The sequence below is a fragment of the Ranitomeya imitator genome, chromosome 1 (assembly GCF_032444005.1).
Source record: "Ranitomeya imitator isolate aRanImi1 chromosome 1, aRanImi1.pri, whole genome shotgun sequence".
NCBI classification, from domain to species: domain Eukaryota; kingdom Metazoa; phylum Chordata; class Amphibia; order Anura; family Dendrobatidae; genus Ranitomeya; species Ranitomeya imitator.
The window spans coordinates 442612163-442639607 of record NC_091282.1 but is presented as its reverse complement, the minus strand read 5'-3'; positions in this window follow the sequence as shown (position 1 = coordinate 442639607).

The window sequence follows — 27445 nt, the reverse complement described above, 5'->3', positions numbered from 1 at the left end:
GTGATCTCTATTTTATGTTTCAGTATATTGTTAGCTTTGATCTGCAGCACTCAACATTTGTGTGTAAACATTGTGATTCTTTACTTTAGGTGTAGAGAGACAGCGGCGGCAAGTCAGACCCACCATTGCCACCAGTACCCCATCTTCAGGCACCAGTGGGAGCCCACAGTCTGGGACATCACGTAAGTTCACAATCATTTATTGCTTTTTTTTTTTAACATCACACGGGACATAACAGGGTAGCTGAAATATTTGAAGACATTACAGACGCAGTAATGACCCAGCGGCCTACCACGCCTCCACCATCTGTTGCGACCATGCACCCTCGCACCCCTGTGAAGTGTGATATAAATTTTATGTTTCAGTATATTGTTAGCTTTGATCTGCAGCACTCTACATGTGTTTTTAAAGATTGCGTTTGTTAACTTTCTGTGTAGAGAAACAGCGGCGGCAACAGGTACCTGCCATTGCCAGCAGCACCACAGCATCCACCACCAGCGGGAGCCCACAGTCCGTGACGTCACGTAAGTTAACAATCATAGATTACAGTTTTTCAACTGCATACGGGACATAAGAGGGTAGCGGAAATATTTGAATACATTACAGACGCAGTAATGACCCAGCGGCCTACCACGCCACCACCAGACAGCAGACGGCCTCGCACCCCTACACCACCCTCAACACCTCCCTTTCGACACTCCTCTTCCTCCCCCGGGTCGGCGGCATTCTCCCCAGAAGCTAACATACGTAAGTGACCAAAACAGCGAGCGCTTCCCAACGGCGTGTTCCATAGTTAACCAGATCTGTTATTATTTCCTTTTAGCTGCTGCAGCAGAGGCCAGATCGCTGGGATGGGACATTAGCAGCTCTGGTTCTGGCAATGAGGAACCGGCGTCCCTTCTCCGTAAGTATCAAGATAATGCGAGTGGTTTTCTGCTGGATGTCACCATAGACAACTAAAACTGTAAAATTTAATAAAATTTACATCGCCCTGTGGTGCCAGACCAAATAGAAATTTACAACACAGAAAATTTGGTCCTGCCCCAGAGGTCGAGATGTATTTTCAGTGGAATCAACGTTGGTTCTCCAACCTCTTCTATCCACAGAACCGCCCACCGTAAGAGAGCTCCTGGCGAGACAATTGCGACTGGAGCGGACAGCAGCGCTCCTGCAGCAGACAGCAGCGCTCCTCCAGAGTCAAGTGGAGCAGCAGGGCGTGACGCTGCGACACCTCTTGGGCCGGAGATAATTTTTTTTTTTGGGGGGGGGTATGTTATATCTTGTTGTAAAATAATTTAAAACCAAGAAAGTGTTCCAAAAAAAACCAAAAATCTTCGCATTATTTCTTTAATGTTTACCAAGCTATAAGGGTTAACAGCACCATTTTATAGGCATCACATTTAAAGTTATTTAGAGAGGTTTATATGACAGCAAAGCAAAAAAAAAAATTTTTTTATACGGCGCGATCCTGCCAGGGTACAGCTCCAGAACCATTAAAGTACTGACAGTATTTTTCGCGACAGTCCCTTGCATCGTCTGCCTGTCTGCCAGATCCAAGAGCTTGAAGAGCTGTAAAATTATCAGGTTGTGTACGCCATTCCCCGGGCATAATATCTCCGGTTCTTGCGTCCACTGCATCAATAAACGAAGGAGGAGAATAGGAGCTCGTATCATGACGTCTCAGGAAATTATGGAGCACACAGCATGCCAAAACCACAAAGTCTATAGACGGCAGCTTCAAGTTGATAGCTGTGTGGAACACTCTAAACCGATTTGCCATAATCCCAAAGGCATTTTCAACCACACGACGGGCCCTCGACAACCGGTAATTAAAGATTCTGCGCTCCGGTGTGAGTGTTCTCTGTGCAAATGGCTTCAGCAAATGTGGATGAAGAGGGAAAGCTTCATCAGCGATGAAGACAAAATTTAGGTTTGCTTTTGTGTCTTCATTTAGTGGCAACAGCAGTTCATTGTTCCTCAAGCTTTCCCCAAATGAAGTGTGTTCAAAAACACCACCGTCGGAGACTCGACCATTCATGCCAACATCCACATCGACAAACTCATAGTTTGCATTGACAAGGGCCATGAGGATCACACTGAAATATCCTTTGTAGTTGAAAAAAAAGGATCCAGAGTTGGCTGGTTGCGTGATGCGCACATGCTTTCCATCTAATGCACCACCGCAGTTTGGAAACTGCCACAGCTCATCAAAATCGGAAGCAATCCTCTTCCAGTCATCCGCCGTCTTGGGAAACTGCAAGATGAGAAGGAAACATGTACAAATTAGGTCAAATATATTATGCACATACACTCTCATGTGGACATCCTACAGTGATTGAGGCGCAGTATGGATTAGTATAACAAAGTCAACAACCCAGAGTATGCAGGCAGCCATTTTTTCAGATGGCTTCGGTGACTCAGAGGGGGTGCTAAACAATATATCTAAATAATATAATCAATAAAATTACGTTGGGAGCAGCAAATAAAAAAGGGTGGCGCAGGGTTGGAGCAGCACATATCAGAATGGAGCCGCAAAATGGTAGCAGCACATGTCAGAATGGAGGCGCAGGATCACAGCAGCACATGTCAGAATGGGGGCGCAGGATGGGAGCAGCACATGTTAGGATGTAGAACATATACAGTGGGGCAAAAAAGTATTTAGTCAGTCAGCAATAGTGCAAGTTCCACCACTTAAAAAGGTGAGAGGCGTCTGTAATTTACATCATAGGTAGACCTCAACTATGGGAGACAAACTGAGAAAAAAAAATCCAGAAAATCACATTGTCTGTTTTTTTAACATTTTTTTTGCATATTATGGTGGAAAATAAGTATTTGGTCACAAACAAACAATCAAGATTTCTGGCTCTCACAGACCTGTAACTTCTTCTTTAAGAGTCTCCTCTTTCCTCCACTCATTACCTGTAGTAATGGCACCTGTTTAAACTTGTTATCAGTATAAAAAGACACCTGTGCACACCCTCAAACAGTCTGACTCCAAACTCCACTATGGTGAAGACCAAAGAGCTGTCAAAGGACACCAGAAACAAAATTGTAGCCCTGCACCAGGCTGGGAAGGCTGAATCTGCAATAGCCAACCAGCTTGGAGTGAAGAAATCAACAGTGGGAGCAATAATTAGAAAATGGAAGACATACAAGACCACTGATAATCTCCCTCGATCTGGGGCTCCATGCAAAATCCCACCCCGTGGGGTCAGAATGATCACAAGAACGGTGAGCAAAAATCCAAGAACCACGCGGGGGGACCTAGTGAATGAACTGCAGAGAGCTGGGACCAATGTAACAAGGCCTACCATAAGTAACACACTACGCCACCATGAACTCAGATCCTGCAGTGCCAGACGTGTCCCACTGCTTAAGCCAGTACATGTGCGGGCCCGTCTGAAGTTTGCTAGAGAGCATTTGGATGATCCAGAGGAGTTTTAGGAGAATGTCCTATGGTCTGATGAAACCAAACTGGAACTGTTTGGTAGAAACACAACTTGTCGTGTTTGGAGGAAAAAGAATACTGAGTTGCATCCATCAAACACCATACCTACTGTAAAGCATGGTGGTGGAAACATCATGCTTTGGGGCTGTTTCTCTGCAAAGGGGCCAGGACGACTGATCCGGGTACATGAAAGAATGAATGAGGCCATGTATTGTGAGATTTTGAGTGCAAACCTCCTTCCATCAGCAAGGGCATTGAAGATGAAACGTGGCTGGGTCTTTCAACATGACAATGATCCAAAGCACACTGCCAGGGCAACGAAGGAGTGGCTTTGTAAGAAGCATTTCAAGGTCCTGGAGTGGCCTAGCCAGTCTCCAGATCTCAACCCTATAGAAAACCTTTGGAGGGAGTTGAAAGTCCGTGTTGCCAAGCGAAAAGCCAAAAACATCACTGCTCTAGAGGAGATCTGCATGGAGGAATGGGCCAACATACCAACAACAGTGTGTGGCAACCTTGTGAAGACTTACAGAAAACGTTTGACCTCTGTCATTGCCAACAAAGGATATATTACAAAGTATTGAGATGAAATTTTGTTTCTGACCAAATACTTATTTTCCACCATAATATGCAAATAAAATGTTAAAAAAACAGACAATGTGATTTTCTGGATTTTTTTTTCTCAGTTTGTCTCCCATAGTTGAGGTCTACCTATGATGTAAATTACAGACGCCTCTCATCTTTTTAAGTGGTGGAACTTGCACTATTGCTGACTGACTAAATACTTTTTTGCCCCACTGTACCTATAGAAATGCTCGCCATCAGGGCGTAGAACGGGTTCAATAGCTAGTATAATATATCGACATAACACAGCAGCCAAAAAAATATAGTAGTACCTCCATATAATGCCTTAAGCTCTGCACAATGGCCTCGCATGTCTCCGGAATCACAACGCTCAGGAAAGGTCTGGAAACAGCTGCGGAAAACTGCAAATCCTGAAGAGACCTTCCTGTTGCCAGGAAGCGCAGTGTCACCGCCAACCTTTCCTCCACGGGCACGGCTGCACGCATCGGCGTATCACACCTTTGTATGAGTGGCGTAACAGCAGACAGTATTATTTTGAAGGATTCCTCGGACATCCGAAGGTAGTTTCGGAAATCTTGAGGGTTATTGTCACGTAACTCTCTTATGAGACCCATGTGTGACAATGTGGATCTTTTCTGCAGCCAGCTCCGGGTCCACATGCGACGTTTTCGTTTAGGACGTCTCTCCTCTTGGAGACGTGCTGCCTCAAACACCAGGGCAGCAGCAACAACAGAACTCTCATCGGAAGTGAGCATAGTTCCTAAAAAGAAAACAAACGTACAATAAATACACGTGCTTACAAAACAATGTTCTGACCATTGATCTAATAACTATATATGTTACTACTGGTATTAAATGGGGCAGTCAACCATCTCGATCTGTAAAAGGATTAATTAATTGGGCCACGCAACAGCTGTGTACCTGAGGTTCTCAGGCCTACCCTACTCAAAGGAACAATCAACCACACTCCAGCGTTTATCCCCGTTGAAGCGCAACATATGCTACGCTGTAGCGTTATACATACCTTTTGCGGTAAAAGTCTAGTAGTTAAAAGTCCAGGGAATCCAGCGAATTTAGGAGTTCTGTTCACAGCACGTGCTACAGAGAGAAATGAATAGCGCGCTCGAGAGCTCCGGTTTTATCCGCTGGGAACAATAGTCCTTTGTCGAATGAGCGCACAGTATTGTACCGCCCAATCAGCACACGGGAGGTGGAGAATTCAGCGCTCCTACGTAGCCAGCTCCTCCGCCCTTTACATCGTATACAATATCGTGCACACCTTTGTCACACCATGCGATCATGCCGCCACAGCGGGACACTGGACGACGAAAGAAAGTTTCAAACGATGTGCTACGACGTACGATTCACAGCGGGGTCCCTGATCGCAGGAGCGTGTCACACGCTGCGATATCGTACCTATATCGCTCGAACGTCACAAATCGTGCCGTCGTAGCGATCAAAATTGCACTGTGTGACGGTACCTTGGCTTGGCTTCCGGGATCTCTATGAGAGAGCGGCTAATGGTTGCAGCTTATCTGCTGGAAAAACAGAATGAACTGCTGTTGGAAATCCAACGTGTACGCTCCTTCTTTCGACATAATCTGTAGCGTACGTTCACGCAACTGTATTTTCGGTCCAACTGCTGTCCACGCAAAATCTGATATCACAGATATCATCTGATAAAAACTGCATCATGCACTAGCTACTTCTGTAAATCAGATGAGAGTTGCCCTTTCAAGTCTATGGGTGCACAAAAAAAAAAGATCCCATAAGGATCATTCATATAGCGTCCTTTTTATGGATACATTTCCATTATTAACCTAGAAAACTGTATTTGGTCTTGTAAATGTTAATAACTGGTGATGTAAAAAACGGATGCTGCACAGATTGCAACTGACCACTGAAAGGATGAAAATCGTTTTCTGAATGAAATGAGGAATGTTGTTCCTTTCTTGTCTGACATCAGATTCTCGCTGCTCCACAGTAAGGGGTTTTCGCTGGAGTTTGCTTCATAATGTTTTAAACTTTTTTCTTTTGGGAAAGGTCTGGCTTGCAGGCGGCCGGTTAATCACCAGAACTCTTCTTCTGTGGAGCTATACCACTGTGATAGATGCAGTATGTGGTTTAGCATAATCTTAGACGTTGTCTGGATAGAGCATCCGCTGTTCTAACACCTCTGTGTGAGGCTCAGCATTGATAACAGCTTTCATATATAAGCTGCCCATTGCATAGTATTAAAGCAAAATGAAGCATCATGTGAAATGCGGGGGCTAAAAATAGTAAAAGTATGTGACTAAAGATATGGTTCTAAACCACAAAAATCATACCTCCCAACTTTTGAAGATGGGAAAGAGGGACAAAGTTTGCGGCGCGCAATGCGTGTCGCGGCAATTTTTAGGCCACGCCTCTGACCACACCCATTCATAACTAGTCAGACCCATATCCACGTCCCAACCACACCCATTTAGCACTGCTGCTCACAATGTTTCATAAAGAATAATTATAAACAAAAAAATATAGCCACACAGTGCTCCATACTGTATAATGGCCACACATGATGCTCAATACTGTATAATGGCCACACATGATGCTCCATATTGTATAATGACTGCACATGATGCTCCATACTTTATATTGGCTGCACATGATGCTCCATACTGTATAATGACCGCACATGATGCTCCATACTGTATAATGACCGAACATGATGCTCCATACTGTATAATGGCCACACATGATGCTCCATACTGTATAATGACTGCACATGATGCTTCATACTGTATAATGACCGCACATGATGATCCATACTGTATAATGGTCACACATGATGCTCAATACTGTATAATGACCGCACATGATGCTCCATACTGTATAATGGCCTCAATGATGCTCCATACTGTATAATGGCCACACATGATGCTCCATACTGTATAATGACCGCACATGATGCTCCATACTCTATAATGACCGCACAAGATGCTCAATGCTGTATAATGACTGCACATGATGCTCCATACTGTATAATGACTGCACATGATGCTCCATACTGTATAATGACTGCACATGATGCTCCATACTGTATAATGGCCGCACATGATGCTCCATACTGTATAATGACCGCACATGATGCTCTGTACTGTATAATGGCCAAACATGATGCTCCATACTGTATATTGGCTGCACATGATGCTCCATACTGTATAATGGCCACACATGATGCTCCATACTGTATAATGGCCACACATGATGTTCCATACTGTATAATGGCCCCACATGATGCTCCATACTGTATATTGGCTGCACATGATGCTCCATACTGTACAATAGCCACACATGATGCTCCATACTGTATAATGGCCACACATGATGCTCTATACTGTATAATGGCCCCACATGATGCTCCATACTGTATAATGACCGCACATGATGGTCCATACTGTATAATGACTGCAGATGATGCTCCATACTGTATATTGGCCGCACATGATACTTTGTACCGTATAATGGCCACACATAGCTACTCCTACACATGCGGCTGCGCTCCGTACACTTTGCACACACGGCTTCGCTACGTACACACGGCTCCACTCCATACATCTCATACACACACGGCTCCACTCCGTACACATTCAGCTCCACTCCATACACCTCGTACACATTCAGCTCCGCTCCATACACCTTGTACACATTCAGCTCCGCTCCATACACCTCGTACACATTTAGCTCCTCTCCATACAACTTATACACACACGGCTCCGCTCACCTCGTACACATTTAGCTCCGCTCCATACACCTTGTACACATTCAGCTCCGCTCCATACACCTCATACACATTCAGCTCCGCTCCATACACCTCATACACACATGGCTCCGCTCCATACACCTCATATACATTCAGCTCCGCTCCATACACCTCATACACACACGGCTAACTGCACAGACTTCTCCATACCTGATACGTCGATCTGCAATCACAGCAGCAGAGGCCAGTAACAGAGGAGGCTATCAGTGTCCATCCCAACATGAGAAACTCCCGGCTGTAGATGTGTCCCACTCCCAGCAGCTCTGCTTACAATGCAGGCAAAGATTTCAGCACCTACACACACACACACACACCCTCTGTGACATGTACCTCAAAAATGTCCCCTCTCTCTCCCTCTGAGCTGTACCGCGCACACTGGAAGATAAACAGACTGCAGGGGAAGGGGCATGGCCTCATGCAAGGGGTCGTGTCGGCTGCTTCTCCTGTTGTCTACGGGAGAAGCAGAGTCCCGTGCGGGACTGCGGGGCAAAGCCTGAAAATCAGGACAGTCCCGCAGAATGAGGGACGGTTGGGAGCTATGGAAAAATGAAAATCATATAGGGGAGAGGTGTGAATGACCAGAGTACACAAACAAATGCAATAAAAAGTAAACTTTTATTAATAAAAATTAAAAACAGTGAAAATACCACAGTTAGCCATGAGATGATTCCACCAGTGATTTACAGGCAAGTATAAAGACAGAGTGAAAATCGAACACATCAAACAAGGTAAGCATAACTGATGGCCACAAGTGGGATGCAACTGAAATAAATAAATATGGCAAGTAGCAGACAATACGATAAGGCAGTGTTCCCCAACTCCGGTCCTCAAGAGCCACCAACAGGTCATGTTTTCAGTATTTCCTTAGTATTGCACAGGTGATAATTGCATCACCTGCACAGGCAATAATTCCATCACCTGTGCAATACTAAGGAAATCCTGAAAACAAGACCTGTTGGTGACTCTTGAGGACCGGAGTTGGGGACCACTGCTATAAGGTAAAGGTGAAGTCAAATATAAGTGATATGAGGTGTCACAAAGCAGGAGTAGACATGGTAAGAGAATGTATTGTAAATATTTACCAGAAATGCAGTATGGTGCTTGGAGTCCCTACATACGTTTTGGCGTACAAGCCTTTTTCCGGGGGGAGTGTCTATCATGTGTGGCCAGCATCATTTTACATTAGCATGAAACCAATGAGAATAAATGGACCAGGAGGGTTCATGATGGGGATATGTGCTGCCAGTGTGGATTGGCGCATGGGGACGCCCACTGTTTGCCAATCGCCCCCATTTTTATTAATAAAAGTTTACTTTTTATGTTGTTTGTGTACTTTGGTCATTTACACATCTTCCCTATATGATTTCCATTACGTAGTATTGTACATTAAGGTGTACTGTATGCTTACCATGTTATATAGTATTGTAAATAAGGGTGTATTGTACACTCACATCATTGTTATTTTAGTGTTTGCTTACTTTACATAGTACTGTACATAAGGGTGTAAAGTGCACATACATTATATACAGTGGCATGTAAAATTTGGGCACCTCTGGTGAATGATGATGTATTGAGGTGGGGGAAATCCATAATAATGAGTTGTCGGTGTGGGACAGAGACAGTAAATGACGATGTATTGAGGTGGGGGAACACAATAATGATGAATTGGGGGTACGGACAGTGAATAATGAAGAATTAAGGGCGGGGGACTGGGGACAATGAATGATGATGTATTAAGGTGGGGGAGCACAATAATGATGAATTTGGGGTGGGGGACAGTGAACGATAATGTATTGAGGTGGGGGAGCACAATAATGATGATGAACTGAAGGTGTGGGACAGGGGGACAGTGAATTAAAGATGTATTGAGGTGAGGGAGTGCAATAATGATAAATTAGGGGTGGGGGACAGTGAATGATGATGTATTGATGTGGGGGAGCACAATAATGATGAATTGAGGGTGTGGAGCGGGTAACAATAAATAATGATGTATTGAGGGGGAGCGCAATAATAATGAATTGGGGAGGGGGACAAAGGACAGTGAATGAATATTTATTGAGGTGGGGGAACACAATAATGATGAATTAAGAGTAGGGTAATTGTCTCTTGCATGTGATATTATTGGTCTTTTTAAAAAATGTATGTGACACATTCCCTTAAAAAAATTATATACCTAAAAAGAATACTGGATATTTTAAGAAATGTTTAATAGGTTAGAGTAGAGTAGGGCCCTGCCTAGAAAGTCTACCTTGTCATGGTGGTGGCTTAAAAAATCTTTTGTCCAAAACAAAAGCTGATGGCTATGTGTGAGATTTGGAGTTCAATGGGAGCTGTTAATGTGTGATTAGTGATGATGTGGTGCAGAAGTAAAGTTTTTCCAAGAGTGGGGATGGGACTGGGTAAGATTCGAGGGGTGGAGGCAGAGCTGGGTAGAACCTGGGCGGAGTTTCAGGGGGGCCCAAAAATGTTGCCTGCATGGGGCCCTGAAATTCCTGGTGGCAGTCCTGCATAGCGGGGACACATTTATAAAAGAATCTCGGCACAGAAACATTTTATTTAAACACATCCAATTGTGGAACCTCTTTTGATTAAAATTAACTTTTTACGTGGGAAAACCCCTTTAAGCAAATTGAAGATGAAATGATCTCTAAAAGGCATAGGGTTAAAGATGACACATTTCCATTGTCTGTTACGCAAAAAAAAAAATGATTTGTCATTTTTACATTTCTAAAATTATAAATAGTTAAATGGGCCGATTCAAAAATTTGGGCACCCTGCATGGCAAGTACCTAATAGCACCAAACTTTGGAAAGTATCACAGCTTGTAAACGCTTTTTGTAGCAAGTCAAGAGACTTTCAGTTGTTGTTTGAGGGATTTTCATCCACTCTTCCTTGGAAAATTCTTCCAGATCTGTGGGATTCCTGGGTCATCTTGCATGCACTGCCATTTTGAGGTCTAGCCACAGATTTTCAAAGATGTTCAGATTAGGGGACCATGAGGGCCATTGTAAAACCTTCATCATGCGCCTTTTGAGGTAGTCTGTTGTGGATCATTGTACATGAGGGTGTACTGTGCACTTACATTATATAATATTGTATACGAGGGTGTACTATACTGTTATTTTAGTCTTTGCTTACATTATATAATATTGTGCATGAGTGTGCGCTCTATATTTACAACATTATATGATATTGTACATAGGGTGTACTGTATTCTATTAGCTTATCTTTACAAAAAAAATACACTGAAAGTTTACAATTAGACTAAAGATAATTGTCCTTAATTTTTCACAATCTCATGTTGCCTTACATTTATTTTTCCCAATTCAGTGGAGTATTTCAAAGAAGATTACCTCATAACCCAGCTTCAATATAGGCTTATGAGGAATCAGTCAGGGTGTTGGACCCCCACAAATCTGGTATTGATGACCAAATCTATGGATTGATAATCATTATGTTGTGACTCTACAACCCCTTTAAGTGAAGCAATGAGGAGCTGTCAGCAGGTCTAAAGTGCCTATATATTTCATTTTATTCCTGCTGCTCTCCTGATTAATCGATTTTATGTAAGTCCTCCATAGATCTAGGCCTATTTATTTAAAGGGAACCTGTCACCCCGTTTTTTGAGATTGAGATATAAATACTGTTAAATAGGGCCTGTGCTGTGCGTTACTATGGTGTATGTAGTGTACCCTGATTCCCCATGTATGCCGAGAAATACATTACCAAAGTAGGCGTTTTCGCCTGTCAATCAGGCTGGTCTGGTCAGGTGGGCGTGTTCACAGCGTTCTTTTCTTCCCCAGGTTTCCGTTGGTGGCGTAGTGGTGTGCGCATGTCCAAGGTCCGGATTCCCTGTGCCCATGTGAAGACACAGCGCGTAACAGATGCAAACTCGGCTTTGGGAAAATGGCCGCCGCGATCTCTTCTGCGCACGCGCGGCATCCCGCGGCCATTTTCCTGAAGCCCCGTGCAGCAGAGCACTACATCTGCGCACGCGCGGCCCCAGGAAGATGGCCGCCCGCACCGATGAAAGGAATGACAGCGCAGATCGCGCGCTGTGTCTTCACGTGGGCACAGGGAATCCGGACCTTGGACATGCGCACACCACTACGCCACCAACGGAAACCTGGGGAAGAAAAGAACGCTGTGAACACGCCCACCTGACCAGACCAGCCTGATTGACAGGCGAAAACGCCGACTTTGGTAATGTATTTCTCGGCATACATGGGGAATCAGGGTACACTACATACACTATAGTAACGCACAGCGCAGGCCCTATTTAACAGTATTTATATCTCAATCTCAAAAAACGGGGTGGCAGGTTCCCTTTAATGCTAACATGTATCGTTTTTGTCAAGTGGGCATGGCTTACAGGATCCGAGGTGTGTCTTTAAGCTGCTCTACATTATTATACTGGAAGCAACGCCCCTTTAATAAAGACAATAAAAATGAGCACTAAATATATCTCTGGAACCATATGGTGGAGGTATAAGAAATTTAAATGAGTATATACAGTTGAAACCAGAAGTTTACATACACTATAAAAAAAAGAAACATTTGCATGTTTTTGTCAATATCTGACATGAAGTCAGAATAAACCTTTCCTGTTTTAGGTCAATTAGGATTGCCATAATTATTAATATTTCTCAAATGTCAGAATAATGAGAGAGAGACAGAATGTTTAAGGTATTTTTATTATTTACTGCAAAGTCAAACGTTTGCACCCATGTCTGTGGAAGTAGTGTGCCTGACCAATTTTTTCTACTCTGCACCTGTGTCTGTAGGAGTAGTGTGCCTAACCAATTTTTTATACTCTGCATGTGTGTGTCTAGGACTAGTGTGCCTAAGCAAATTTTTCTACTCTGCACCCGTGTCTGTGGAAGTAGTGTGCCTAACCATTTTTTTCTACTCTGCACTCATGTCTGAGGTAGTAGTGTGCCTAACCAATTTTTTATAATCTGCACCCGTATCTGTGGGAGTACTGTGCCAAGCAGCAAAACCACAAAAAGAGGACTTAGAAATCCTCCAAAAATTATTTAAAAAACACCAGAAAAAAGGCAGAGATGCTTACCGGCTCAGGCCTCCAAACAAATGCACTATCAGGGTGCAGTGGACCCAATTAAAAATGGCGGCTACACAGGTGCAACAATACCGATAAAACAACCACACTCAAGCCTATCAATCCATGGAGGGGGTGGTTGTCCGGTATGTTGGTGCATAAAAATAATAATCTGTATGTGGCACTGTTCACATACAGGTAATGGGTCGTGCTCACCATGCGATTGCTCGCCTGTCTGCACTGCAGCGTCAGTCCTGCTTTCCTGCTCACCACCTCATATGTGATGTACCAACAAGGTGGAACACCATTTTGCATATGCTGGAAAGACTGTTCAAGCAGCAGCAGGCAATAGTGGAGTTTCAGCTGCAGGACACCTGGCTGATTCGCTCTGTGGAATAACATCACTTCATCATCAATGAGTAGGCCTCCATGCGGGACACGTGCTGTGTTGCGCTGCTTCCAATACTCCACCAACATGGCCAGCATTGACGATGCCATCATGAGCGCTACTATACTCCTTCTACCTGATGGAAAAAAACACTTCAGAATATGATGGATGAGGTGGTGACAGCAGGAAAAGGGGTAGGAACAGGTACCATTCACACCATTATCAGGCTAGGCGCCTACACATTGTCCTCAATTGGAGGATTGGTTACTGTACCAACAGCGGCCAGGTACACAAATGTCCAGCCATGGGGCAGTTTTAGAGGATGAGAAAGAGGATGATGAACAAACGTGTTCACAGCATGGTAGCACTCAAATCAGCTCACAGATATCACTGGAGCGTGGCTAAAGGGATACAGAGGATCCAGACCATGTTCCTCCCACCGAGGACAGCTTGTTGCTGCCTCTGGGCAGCCTGGCACACATGAGGCAATACATGCTGCTGTGCCTACACAATGACAACGTACCATCATTACTTCCGCCACTGGAGCGAGATTGCAAAATGCATACATAAATGCGCACGCCGGTAAAGGAACTACTGACAGCATTCCCACCTGACAGCAGGGGCTCAGTGGAAGAACAAGGCAGAGGAGGAGGAAATCGCCAATAAAGCTGGGAACCGCCACCACCTCAGAAGGCAGGATTAGCATGGCCATAATGTGGCAAAACTTTCTCAGCACACCACAACATCTGGAACCACCATCTGATACGGTCTGCATTAGCAGGAGGCAGCCTTGCAACAACATGGTAAAGAATATGAGTCTACACATATCAACATACTAACAGATGGATCTGCCTCATTTAACTTCTGGGTCTCCAAATTGGGCACGTGGACTGAGCTTGCCCTTTAGGCATTGGAAGTGCTGGCCTGCCCTGCAGCCATTGTTCAACTCTATTTGCCATTTTTTTCATTTTAGGGCCTCCCCAAATTAAAAAACAAACGAAATAACAGTGTTAGCTACCTCCTCCTCAACCTACACCGCTATGTCCACCTCCACCTCCCCTACTTACTCCACCTTCTCCTGAACTTGGACCTCCGCCTCCCAGTTCTAGATTATTTTTATTTTTTTCATTTATGTTCTTTTAAGTCAGTTCCCTAAAAAAAAAGCATGGAGAAAAATGGGGGACATCACTACAGGAATAGCACAAAAAACTGTTAAACTTCTAGTTATTGGTGTGTAAGGATGTGACAGGGACCGTCATAGACCTTCTGAGTGAATTAGAAAATAGAACATTGCTTTAAATAGTTAATTTAAGATAGTAGTCAATCTGTTTTTGTGGTTAGATTACGTGACTTTTTGTCTGCCCGGAATAACTTTTTTAGCTTTCCCAGTTCAGCGTAATCTTTCATTTGGCTGCTGTTTCTGCTCTAAAAGCCCTGTCCTGAAAGCTTAATGTATTTTGGAGTAATTCAATACATGACTAGTGGTGCCATCCAGGATTATGTATCAAGGTTACATTCCTTTGGCCAGAAATTGAATTTTATCTACGTAACTGTTAAGCCTACACCATAGAGTAAGCAAAACATGAAACTGCGTGCGTCAAAACATGTAAATTCACTCATCCACTATTCATCAACCTGTAATTTGTGTAAATGGTGTTTATTGAATTCCAAGACCCTTTCTTTTATATCATTAGCTGTATAAATTTATATAATTCTCACTTATTTTGTTATTTTAAAACGGTTTCTTATTGATATTATTACTGTAATTAAGCAAAGATCACTAGTGCCAATGTGCAGAGTGAGATGCAGCAGGTCAGATGCGAACCTGTGTAGAGCAAAAAATAAACTGCATAATGAGACAATAATCTCCATTCTAAAGCTCGAGAGATAGTAACCTCAACACAATATGATAGGTGTAAAGTAGCAATCTTTCCTGAGTCACTGTCCACATACGTGTTCCATATTACAGGGCAGATTTTGCTGCACTGGTTTGAGGGTGCCATATCACATTGGCAGAGCCAGGGTCAGACAGGGGTGCCTAGGGCCCACCAGTGGAATTTACTCTAGGGACCCACTCTACAGCTACCATAAACTTTCTTTTCTATAATATAAGGACAGGGATGTTAATCATATTTGTAATATATCTCGTTAGGAAAATAAGTTTCTGGGAGCAACAAATGATGAGTTCAGATGTTCCTGAGCTCCCGGATTTCTGTACAACCAACCCCTGATTTTCAGGTTTGTTTTTTTTAAACTGAATTAGCAGCGGGGGCGGAGAAAGTCAGGAACTCATGAATATTCAGTACTCACAATTATGTGCTGGAGCTTCCAATACAAGATATTGGTACAACAGAGTGAGCCAGCATTTTGTTATGGGGATCTGTCACTAGTTTGTTACCCTTAGTTAGGATACCATTAAATCAGTGACAGATTCCCTGAAACAGAATCCCTGGATAACACCTTCCTGGTAATTGCACACTAGCAAGCCCACTGTGTGATGCCCACTGCTTGTATCTGTGTCGCTCGCCAGGGCCGTGGGGTACTCTGTACCGGGTCCAGTGTTCACAGGGGGATGTCACGGTGGCTGCGACCCGGTTCGTGGCCCTGGGCACCCATGTAAAAGGGGGAAAGGTCTTTAAAGGGATTGTTCGTGACGCCACCTGTGGTATTCGGTCAGGGTGACCGACACTGTTTTAAGGGGTTCCCTGGGGTGATGTTATGGCAGCTAGATGGTATACCTTCCCACAGGTGAAGTATATCCCCAGGACGTCCCAGTGGGTAGATGGTAGAATAGTAAGGGGTGCAGTAAGGAACAAGGACACAGGATTGCAGTCTCTTTACCTTGTTTACTGTTGGTTTCAGCAGCCACAGTTCAGGGCACCAGACCACAGGGCAGGCAGCGAAGTCCGGGCAATCCAGAGACAAGCAAGTTCCCCTGGGTAAGTCAGATGGGAGCCTACCACTCTGCGCTTTCTGTCTCTAAGTCCCTGCTGCCACTAAGTGTCTCACAAGGTCTTTAATCGTTCTGCTGTCCTAGAACAGGTACCTGTATGGCAGGCAGCTCGAGCCGTAGGTTCTGGGGTCTGTTCTTGGTTACTCCGGGCTCCTGAGCGCTGCTGTGCCACAGGTAATTGTGGGCAGAATTTTGGTAATGCAATGCCCTCTGATTCTGCTCCGTGTCGTAGAGTCCACGTAAGCCTCGGGCTCCCGGTTCCTGGCTCCTTACGCTTTAGCTCTTCAGAGACCTGCTCGTTGCCTCCTGGAGCTCTCACTTTCCTCTGTGCTCCCCTCCTGTCTGTCCTCGCACACCGACTGTCTGCACTAACTCAACTCTCTCCACTGCCCTAAAACAGGGATTTGAGCTCCCCCTCCTGGCCTGGAATTTGGAGGTGTTGTGTGTGTGTAAACCTACGAAAGGGAATCTCACTTGGCCCTGGACATAGCACTATCCTCCCCGAGAGGACGACAGCACTCCTGTGGTACCCGAACTCCTGGGGTGCCACATATCCCACAGTGGACCGGCTCTGGAGGAGGATTGTGCCGACATTATACTGATATATTCTCATACATAATGCTGGGTGCATTATTTACAATGTTATGAGTCAGAGTGAAATCCTTCAGGTATATTGGACCCCTCTTTAAAGGCTCTCTGTCAGCACAGAATGACTGTTCCTGCCAAGCAGAATATCTCAGATTATCATGGCGACCAAACATTTATATACACTTTCCCAACTACTTGTTTTCCATCCATCTCCATCCTTCTCTGACTCTATGAAGCCAGAGCTGTCAATCAAATTAGAGGGGGATGGCGTATGATGGAATACAAACAGGGGCGAAGGTGAATTTTCATGATTTGCCCCGCAGTGAAGCAGCGAGCGGTAGGACTTAGTTTGAACAATCATTCTGTGCTGACAGAGTCCCTTTAAAGGTAACTTGTCACCTTGAGAAACACCATTTATCGGCAGGTAAATGGAGTTTAAAGCCTGGTTAGCCGGCTTAATGGAAACACATTGGCTACAGGGATAAAATTAAGCTTTATTCTCCCTTCTGCCAGTTGCTTCCTGTGATGGGGTCGGTGCAAGGAGGGCCCCATTATAGTCACCACTAACTATAAACGTGAGCGTGCTGTAATAATGTCCCGGCACTGTGATTGTGACATCGTCCAGAGAGCCAATTCTCAGGTCGGGCTTCAAGGAATAACTAACATAGCAGCAACACATGACACCCATCAGCAACCTGCAACAGTGTCACGGGAGGCTGATGGGTGCAGGAGAGCGCAGGCACCGGCCATCTAAATGCCGCTGTCAGTGATTGACAAGGGTATTTAAATAAAACAGCAGCAATCAAGGTGGGCTCTGATCACTGTTGATAAAAGGCAGATGCTGGCTATATACCATATTTTTCACTTTATAAGATGCACTTGATTATAAGACGCACCCCCAAATTTGGTGAAGAAAAAAATATTTTTTATGTTAAATGGGGGTCTGTTTTATAATGCCAGTGTCTGTCTTACAAATCATATATATGTCCCGCATCCTAGTATCTATATAACCCCCATCCTGGCACATGGCCCCCCCTGTGCTTGCACATTGCCCCGCTGTGCTGCTGGCACATTGCCCCCTTGTGCTGGCACATAGCCCCCTATCTCATCCTGGATATGGCCCCCAAGTCACTATATGACCCCCTGCTGGCACGCACATGCCCCCCCCTCTCTATATGCCCTCCTGCTGGCACGCACATGATAAAATAACAAACATTTAACTCGCCTTCCGATGATAGCTCCGTGCTCCCAGCTTCTCGGTTGTGCTTCCTGTTTCCTGGGCATCTGATCATGTGACCTGGGCACACAGTGATGACATCACTGTGCTGTGCCGACCGCATGTCAGCACAGACACAGGAAGAGCCACGGGGGAGCTGAGAGCACGGAGCCAACATCGGAAGGTGAGTTAAGTGTTTGTTATTTTATCATGTGCATGCCAGAAGGGGGGCACATAGAGTAACCGGGGGGGCTATGTGCGTGCCAACAGGGGGTCATATAGAGAGAGGGGGGCCATGTGCATGCCAGAAGGGGGGCATATAGAGTGACCGGGGGGGCCATGTGTGTGCCAGCATGGGGGCATATAGAGAGAGGGGGGCCATGTGTGTGCCAGCAGGGGGCATATTGAGTGACCGGGGGGGCATTGTCATGATCCCAATGGCAGGGGATCACAAAAGGACAAGCACAAAAACCAAACAAGCTCTAGGGTGATGGAACCTGAGCTGACCGCGATCCTGAACCTAAACACACAACTAGCAGTAGCCGGGGAACGTGCCTACGATGATTCCTAGACGTCTCGCGCCAGCCGAAGGATTAACTTCCCCTATTAGAAGAAACACAGACCTCACTTGCCTCCAGAGAAACACCCCACAGAAATAGCAGCCCCCCACATGTAATAACGGTGAAATGAGATGAAAGCACATACGTAGTTATGAAAATAGAATCAGCAAAAATTAGGCCCGCTAAAGCTAGATAGCAGAGGATACAAAAGTGAACTGCGCGGTCAGCGAAAAACCCTTCAAAAAACCATCCTGAAATTACTTGAACTCATGTGCCAACTCATGGAACATGAGGAGTAATTTCAGCCCACTAGAGCAACCAGCAGCAAGGAATCACATATCTGCAAGCTGGACTAAGACAAAAATAAAGCAAAACGTGGAACAGGAAAATCAAAACTTAGCTTGTCCTGAAGATAACAGACGCAGGGAGCAGAGGTAAAAAGACACACTGATTACATTGATAGCCGGCGAGGAAATGACAAAAAAGCCAGGTTAAATAGGAAACTCCCATAACCTGATGGAACAGGTGGACACCAGAGACCGCAGAGAACACAAGTCACCCAGTACCATCAGTAACCACCAGAGGGAGCCCAAAAACAGAACCCACAACAGTACCCCCCCCTTGAGGAGGGGTCACCGAACCCTCACGAGAACCACCAGGGCGACCAGGATGAGCCCTATGAAAAGCACAGACCAAATCGGCAGCATGAACATCAGAGGCAATCACCCAAGAATTATCCTCCTGACCATAACCCTTCCACTTGACCAAATACTGGAGTTTCCGTCTGGAAACACGAGAATCCAAGATCTTCTCCACAACGTACTCCAATTCACCCTCCACCAGCACCGGAGCAGGAGGCTCAAGCGAAGGAACAACAGGTACCTCATACTTCCGCAACAACGACCGATGGAACACATTATGAATAGCAAACGATGCCGGGAGATCCAAACGAAACGACACAGGGTTAAGAATTTCCAAGATCCTATAGGGACCGATGAACCGAGGCTTGAACTTAGGAGAAGAGACCTTCATAGGAACAAAACGAGAAGACAACCACACCAAGTCCCCAACAAGAAGTCGAGGACCCACGCGGCGACGGCGATTAGCAAACTGCTGAGCCCTCTCCTGGGACAACTTCAAATTGTCCACCACATGACTCCAAATCTGATGCAACCTATCCACCACCATGTCCACTCCAGGACAATCAGAAGGCTCCACCTGACCAGAGGAAAAACGAGGATGAAACCCCGAATTACAAAAGAAAGGAGAAACCAAGGTAGCAGAACTAACCCGATTATTAAGGGCAAACTCGGCAAGCGGCAAAAAGGAAACCCAGTCATCTTGATCAGCAGAAACAAAACACCTTAAATAAGTTTCCAAAGTCTGATTAGTTCTTTCCGTCTGGCCATTCGTCTGGGGATGGAATGCAGACGAAAAGGACAAATCAATGCCCATCTTAGCACAGAACGTCCGCCAAAATCTAGACACAAACTGGGATCCCCTGTCAGAAACGATGTTCTCCGGAATGCCATGCAAACGGACCACGTTTTGAAAAAACAGAGGGACCAACTCAGAGGAGGAAGGTAACTTAGGCAAGGGTACCAGATGAACCATCTTAGAAAAGCGGTCACACACAACCCATATGACGGACATTTTTTGAGAGACAGGGAGATCCGAAATAAAGTCCATGGAAATGTGCGTCCAAGGCCTCTTCGGGATAGGCAAAGGTGACAACAATCCACTGGCCCGAGAACAGCAAGGCTTAGCCCGAGCGCAAACTCCACAAGACTGCACGAAAGAACGCACATCCCTCGACAAGGAAGGCCACCAAAAAGACCTGGCCACCAAGTCTCTAGTACCAAATATTCCAGGATGACCTGCCAACACAGAAGAATGGACCTCGGAGATGACTCTACTGGTCCAATTATCCGGAACAAACAGTCTTTCCGGCGGACAACGATCAGGTTTCTCCGCCTGAAACTCCTGCAAAGCATGTCGCAAGTCTGGGGAGACAGCCGACAAAATCACCCCATCCCTAAGGATACCAGTGGGCTCAGAATTTCCAGGGGAGTCAGGCACAAAACTCCTAGAAAGAGCATCCGCCTTCACATTCTTTGAACCTGGCAGGTATGAAACCACAAAATTGAAACGGGAGAAAAACAGTGACCAACGAGCCTGCCTAGGATTCAGACGCTTGGCAGACTCAAGGTAAATCAGATTTTTGTGATCAGTCAAGACCACCACACGATGTCTAGCACCCTCAAGCCAATGACGCCACTCCTCAAATGCCCACTTCATGGCCAAAAGCTCCCGATTACCAACATCATAATTCCGTTCAGCGGGCGAAAATTTTCTAGAAAAGAACGCACATGGCTTCATCACTGAGCCATCGGAGCTTCTCTGTGACAAAACCGCCCCCGCTCCGATCTCGGAAGCATCAACCTCAACCTGAAAAGGAAGCGACGTATCTGGCTGACGCAACACAGGAGCAGAAGAAAACCGGCGCTTAAGTTCCTGAAAGGCCTCCACAGCCGCAGGAGACCAATCAGTAACATCAGCACCCTTCTTAGTCAAATCCGTCAAAGGCTTAACAACACTAGAAAAATTAGTTATGAAGCGACGATAAAAATTAGCAAAGCCCAAGAACTTCTGTAGACTCTTAAGAGATGTAGGCTGCGTCCAGTCACAAATAGCCTGAACCTTGACGGGATCCATCTCAATAGTAGAAGGGGAAAAAATATACCCCAAAAAAGAAATCTTCTGGACTCCAAAGAGACATTTAGAACCCTTTACAAACAAAGAATTGGCCCGCAGGACCTGAAACACCTTCCTGACCTGCTGAACATGAGACTCCCAGTCATCAGAAAAAACCAAAACATCATCCAAATACACGATAATAAATTTATCCAGATATTCACGGAAAATATCGTGCATAAAAGACTGGAAGACAGAAGGAACATTAGAATGTCCAAAAGGCATCACCAAATACTCGAAATGGCCCTCAGGCGTATTAAATGCGGTTTTCCACTCATCACCCTGCCTTATCCGCACAAGATTATACGCACCCCGAAGATCAATCTTAGTGAACCATTTAGCCCCCTTAATGCGAGCGAACAAATCAGTCAACAATGGCAAAGGATACTGATATTTGACTGTAATCTTATTCAAAAGACGATAATCTATGCAAGGCCTCAAGGAACCATCTTTTTTGGCCACGAAAAAATAACCTGCTTCCAAAGGGGACGAAGATGGACGGATATGTCCCTTTTCCAAGGACTCCTTAACATAATTCCGCATAGCAGTATGCTCTGGCACTGACAGATTGAACAAACGACCTTTAGGGAATTTACTGCCAGGAATCAAATCTATAGCACAATCGCAATCCCTGTGAGGAGGAAGCGAACTGAGCTTAGGCTCCTCAAAAACCTCCCGATAATCAGACAAAAATACCGGAACCTCAGAAGGAGTAGATGAAGCGATAGAAATCGGAGATGCATCATCATGAACCCCCTGACATCCCCAGCTTAACACAGACATTGTTTTCCAGTCCAGGACTGGGTTATGAGTTTGTAACCATGGCAGACCAAGCACTAAGACATCATGTAAATTATACAGTACCAGGAAGCGAATCACCTCCTGATGAACGGGAGTCATACGCATGGTCACTTGTGTCCAGTACTGAGGTTTATTCATAGCCAAAGGTGTAGAGTCAATTCCTTTCAAAGGAATAGGAACTTCCAGAGGTTCCAGACTAAACCCACAGCGATTGGCAAATGACCAATCCATAAGACTCAGGGCAGCGCCTGAATCCACATAGGCATCGACGGAAATGGATGATAATGAACAAATCAGAGTCACAGACAGAATGAACTTAGACTGTAAAGTACCAATGGCAACAGACTTATCAACCTTTTTTGTGCGTTTAGAGCATGCTGATATAACATGAGCTGAATCACCACAATAAAAACACAATCCATTTTTTCGCCTATAATTTTGCCGTTCACTTCTGGACTGAATTCTATCACATTGCATTATCTCAGGTGCCTGTTCAGAAGACACCGCCAAATGGTGCACAGGTTTGCGCTCCCGTAAACGCCGATCAATCTGAATAGCCATAGTCATGGACTCATTCAGACCTGTAGGCGCCGGGAACCCCACCATAACATCTTTAATGGCCTCAGAAAGGCCATCTCTGAATTTTGCAGCCAGAGCACACTCATTCCACTGAGTAAGCACCGACCATTTCCGAAATTTCTGACAATATATTTCTGCTTCATCTTGCCCCTGAGAGAGAGCTAATAAAGCTTTTTCAGCCTGAATCTCTAGGTTAGGTTCCTCATAGAGCAAACCCAATGCCAGAAAAAACGCATCCACATTGAGCAACGCAGGATCCCCTGGTGCCAATGCAAATGCCCAATTCTGAGGGTCACCCCGCAGGAAAGATATAACAATCTTGACCTGCTGAGCAGGGTCTCCAGAGGAGCGAGATTTCAAGGAAAGAAACAACTTGCAATTGTTCCTAAAATTCAGAAAACTAGATCTATCTCCAGAAAAAAACTCTGGGATAGGAATTCTAGGTTCAGACATAGGCGTATGTACAACAAAATCTTGTATATTTTAAACTTAGCAGCAAGATTATTCAGGCTGGAAGCCAAACTCTGGACGTCCATGATAAACAGCTGAGGTCAGAGCCATTCAAGGATTAAGAGGAGGAAAGAAGCAGCCAAGCTGCAATTAAGGCTAGGCAGCAAACACTGAGGAGGGGGAAAAAAAAAAAAAAAAAAAACTTCCTCAGACTACTTTTCCTCCTACTTCAGCCAAAACGATGACCAATTTTTTTTTTTAGGCCGGCTATACTGTCATGATCCCAATGGCAGGGGATCACAAAAGGACAAGCACAAAAACCAAACAAGCTCTAGGGTGATGGAACCTGAGCTGACCGCGATCCTGAACCTAAACACACAACTAGCAGTAGCCGGGGAACGTGCCTACGATGATTCCTAGACGTCTCGCGCCAGCCGAAGGATTAACTTCCCCTATTAGAAGAAACACAGACCTCACTTGCCTCCAGAGAAACACCCCACAGAAATAGCAGCCCCCCACATGTAATAACGGTGAAATGAGAGGAAAGCACATACGTAGTTATGAAAATAGAATCAGCAAAAATGAGGCCCGCTAAAGCTAGATAGCAGAGGATACAAAAGTGAACTGCGCGGTCAGCGAAAAACCCTTCAAAAAACCATCCTGAAATTACTTGAACTCATGTGCCAACTCATGGAACATGAGGAGTAATTTCAGCCCACTAGAGCAACCAGCAGCAAGGAATCACATATCTGCAAGCTGGACTAAGACAAAAATAAAGCAAAACGTGGAACAGGAAAATCAAAACTTAGCTTGTCCTGAAGATAACAGACGCAGGGAGCAGAGGTAAAAAGACACGCTGATTACATTGATAGCCGGTGAGGAAATGACAAAAAAGCCAGGTTAAATAAGAAACTCCCATAACCTGATGGAACAGGTGGACACCAGAGACCGCAGAGAACACAAGTCACCCAGTACCATCAGTAACCACCAGAGGGAGCCCAAAAACAGAACCCACAACAGGGCATATTCCTGATGGGAGGGGGGACTACAGGCACATGTAATATGCGCTGCTCCTTTGTCAACCAACTCGGCGCGGCTTCAGCACCTAGGTGATGGATAGTGGGTGCAGTGAATATTACATGAGGCTAATGAGTGGGAGCACATGACCTCCCGCTGTCTCTGCAGCCCACATACATACATCCCCTTCTGTTCCCACACCCATTCCCCACTCCCTTCATTCACCATACTGTTTCTTCACACATTCTCCCCATACTGTCTGCTAAAATTTCTTCTCCCATCTCTCCATGTCTCCCCAATTCTAACAAATCTTTGGAAGAGCACAAAGACACACACAAACATGCAGAAGCACACATACACACACGAAGACACGCACACACATGTGCATGCAGACATGCACTAGCTGACTCACACACACTTGCAGATTGCACACACGCAGAAATGGGGACACACACATATACATGCAGGCAAGCGCAATTACACACAGAAAAATGCACACGTAAACCCTCAGACATGCACGCAGACAGTCATGCTTATACACACACAGATACGCACACAGAAATTCACGCTCAGATAAGAGCACACACATAGAAATGTGGACATGCACATACACACACACAGGGAAGCATACACACACATGTGAAGACTAATATACACAGAAATGCACACGTAGACACATACAAGCACACCCAGGGAGACACGCACACATGCACAATCACATGCAGACACTCAAAGACATACAGAAATGCACATGTAAACACCAGATGCATGCATGGAGACATTCAACAGAAGTACAGACACAGACACACAAACATGCAAACACTCAAAGACCACACAGACAGGCACATGTAGACATAAGCACGCACACACACAGGCATATACATATACTTACAGGCATACACATGCAGGCATATACATACAGGCATATACCATGCATATGCACATATAGGCATATACATACACATATACCATGCATACACATACAGGCATATACATACAGATACAGGCAGATACATACACACATACCATGCATACATGTATCATGCATATGCAGCACCCGCTAGGGCCGTGGGGCACTCAGATCCAGGTCAAACGGTTCTTAAAGGGGTGATCACAGTAGCGTTGACCCGGTCCGTGGCCCTGGGGGCGCATTAAAAGGGAATGAGGGAAAGTTGATGATAAAGTTTGTAGTGGATGAAGGGGAAATGTTCATGATGCCACCTGTGGTCCTCGGCTAGGGATGGCCGACGCTGCTTAAAGGGATCACTGGGGCTGATGGTGTTGCAGCAGAGTTGGTATAGCTCCCCACAAGCAGAGCGGGGGACCCAGGGCTACCAGACCAGTCTATGAGGGGTTTTGGAATGTTGAGGTGCAGGAATAATTGGAGGACACCGGGACTGTAGTTTCTTTACCTTTAATTGTAGGTGCAGTCCGGAGCACAGGTAACAGGTGGTATTGGGGATCCAGGCAGCCTGGAAGCAGTTCAGAATTCCCTTAGCCAGGTGGGGTTGAAAGCCTCCCTACTGCGCTGCTCTCTCTGGGTTCCTGATGCTTGTAGTTCTCCTCAAGTCCATCTCTCAGTCTGTCCTATTAGTGAAACACTACCCGCATGGCAGGCAGCTTCAGCCTGTTCAAAGTGTCACTCCCATGTGGTGACTCTGGTCTCTGGTTTGCGGCTGTGCCTTCAGGTGTCAGTTGTGGCCAGGGGACCTGCAATCTCCTGTCCTCCGGATTTGGCTGTGGGGCCTGTAGTTCCCACACAACCATGGACTCCAGTGCCCGCTCTGCTTCTCTCAATCCTGGGGTGAGCTCAGTTGCAGCTCCACTCCCAGGCTTCTCCCTTCACTGTCTCACACGACTCTCTCTAACCCCGCCTCCAATCCAGAACTTATAGGGAAGCTACCCTGAAACTGGGTTTAGAGCTTCCCCTTCTGGTCTGGAGTCAGGAAAGGTGTTGTATGCCAGCATACCTGCTAAGGGAATCCCTTCTTGCTTCCAGGCATGGCATCACCCCCTGTGAGGGAGGCAATTCCACTGTGGGAACTGGACACCACAGGTGTGTCACACAATATCATACCATTGGGAAGTGAAGATTTCATACTAGAAAAATGTGTAAAAATGGCACCAAAATGTGTCCCGCAATTTCTGCTGAATGTAGAAATACCCTATACTGTATATGGCTGCGCAGTACTGCTTAGCCATACGGAGAGACTCGGGAGGGCCCAAGCGCTATTTGCCTCCTGAAGTGCAGATCTTCCTAGAATGGTTTTTCTCTTTATCTTTTCTTTGTCTCTTTAAGCGCCGCCGCCGCCGCAAACACACACATGTGTGTATTGTATTGTTGAGAGAACTTGTTAAGGGTGTTTTACTACAGTTATTTTATTATTTAATTCAGCAAACATTCCAGGTACATTTTAACATTCCAGGTACATTTTAACATTACAGGTACATTTTTACATTACAGGTACATACTTAGCAGCTTAAACCATTCCGTTTTGCAATGCCAAACGTCTATTATCAGAAATAAAGTTTGCAGCAAACTTCCCCATCTGGGCAACTTCCACTGTAGTCCTCAGAGGGTGATCTTCGTAATCATGCAATGTAACAGGTTCCTCAGGTTCTAAGTTGGGTCACTCTTTTGCCAGGATATAATTGTTTATATTTCCCTCTTGTGAACAAGCATACGCGAAACGCGCGTCAGGGGGGTTGATTTGGCACCTCGGCACTTTACTTCCCTCTACCATGGGTAAGATAACTTTATATTGCACTCAGTAATATTGCTCTATTTCTTTCTGTGTATGCTGGTCACTGTGACAAGTATTAGGGCATACAGATATACATGCATATAGGATGTTATATGACCTTTATAGAGCAGTATGCATTATAGGTCTTGGTGTGAGTACACATATATGTATTGATTGTGCTGAGGTTTTACTTGTGTCCTTACTAGGTTGTTCGTCTTTTTCATTTTTTATGTATATTATTTTATGTTTCTTGTATTTTTCAATAAAGTTTATACATTTTTATCACATTTCCTTGTGTATGGAACTCCATTTTTGTGTTTAATAGTATTGCAGGAGTATACACTCATTAGTCCTTCATACATATGGGTTGATATATTTAGTCAATTAGACAGTAATTGGTTTTATAGGGTACCCATGTTTTTCTCTGAGAGTTGTTATCTAATATATAATTGCCTAGAATACTACTTCCTGCAATTTGTGCCAACTTCCGTGGCTTTGTCCGGA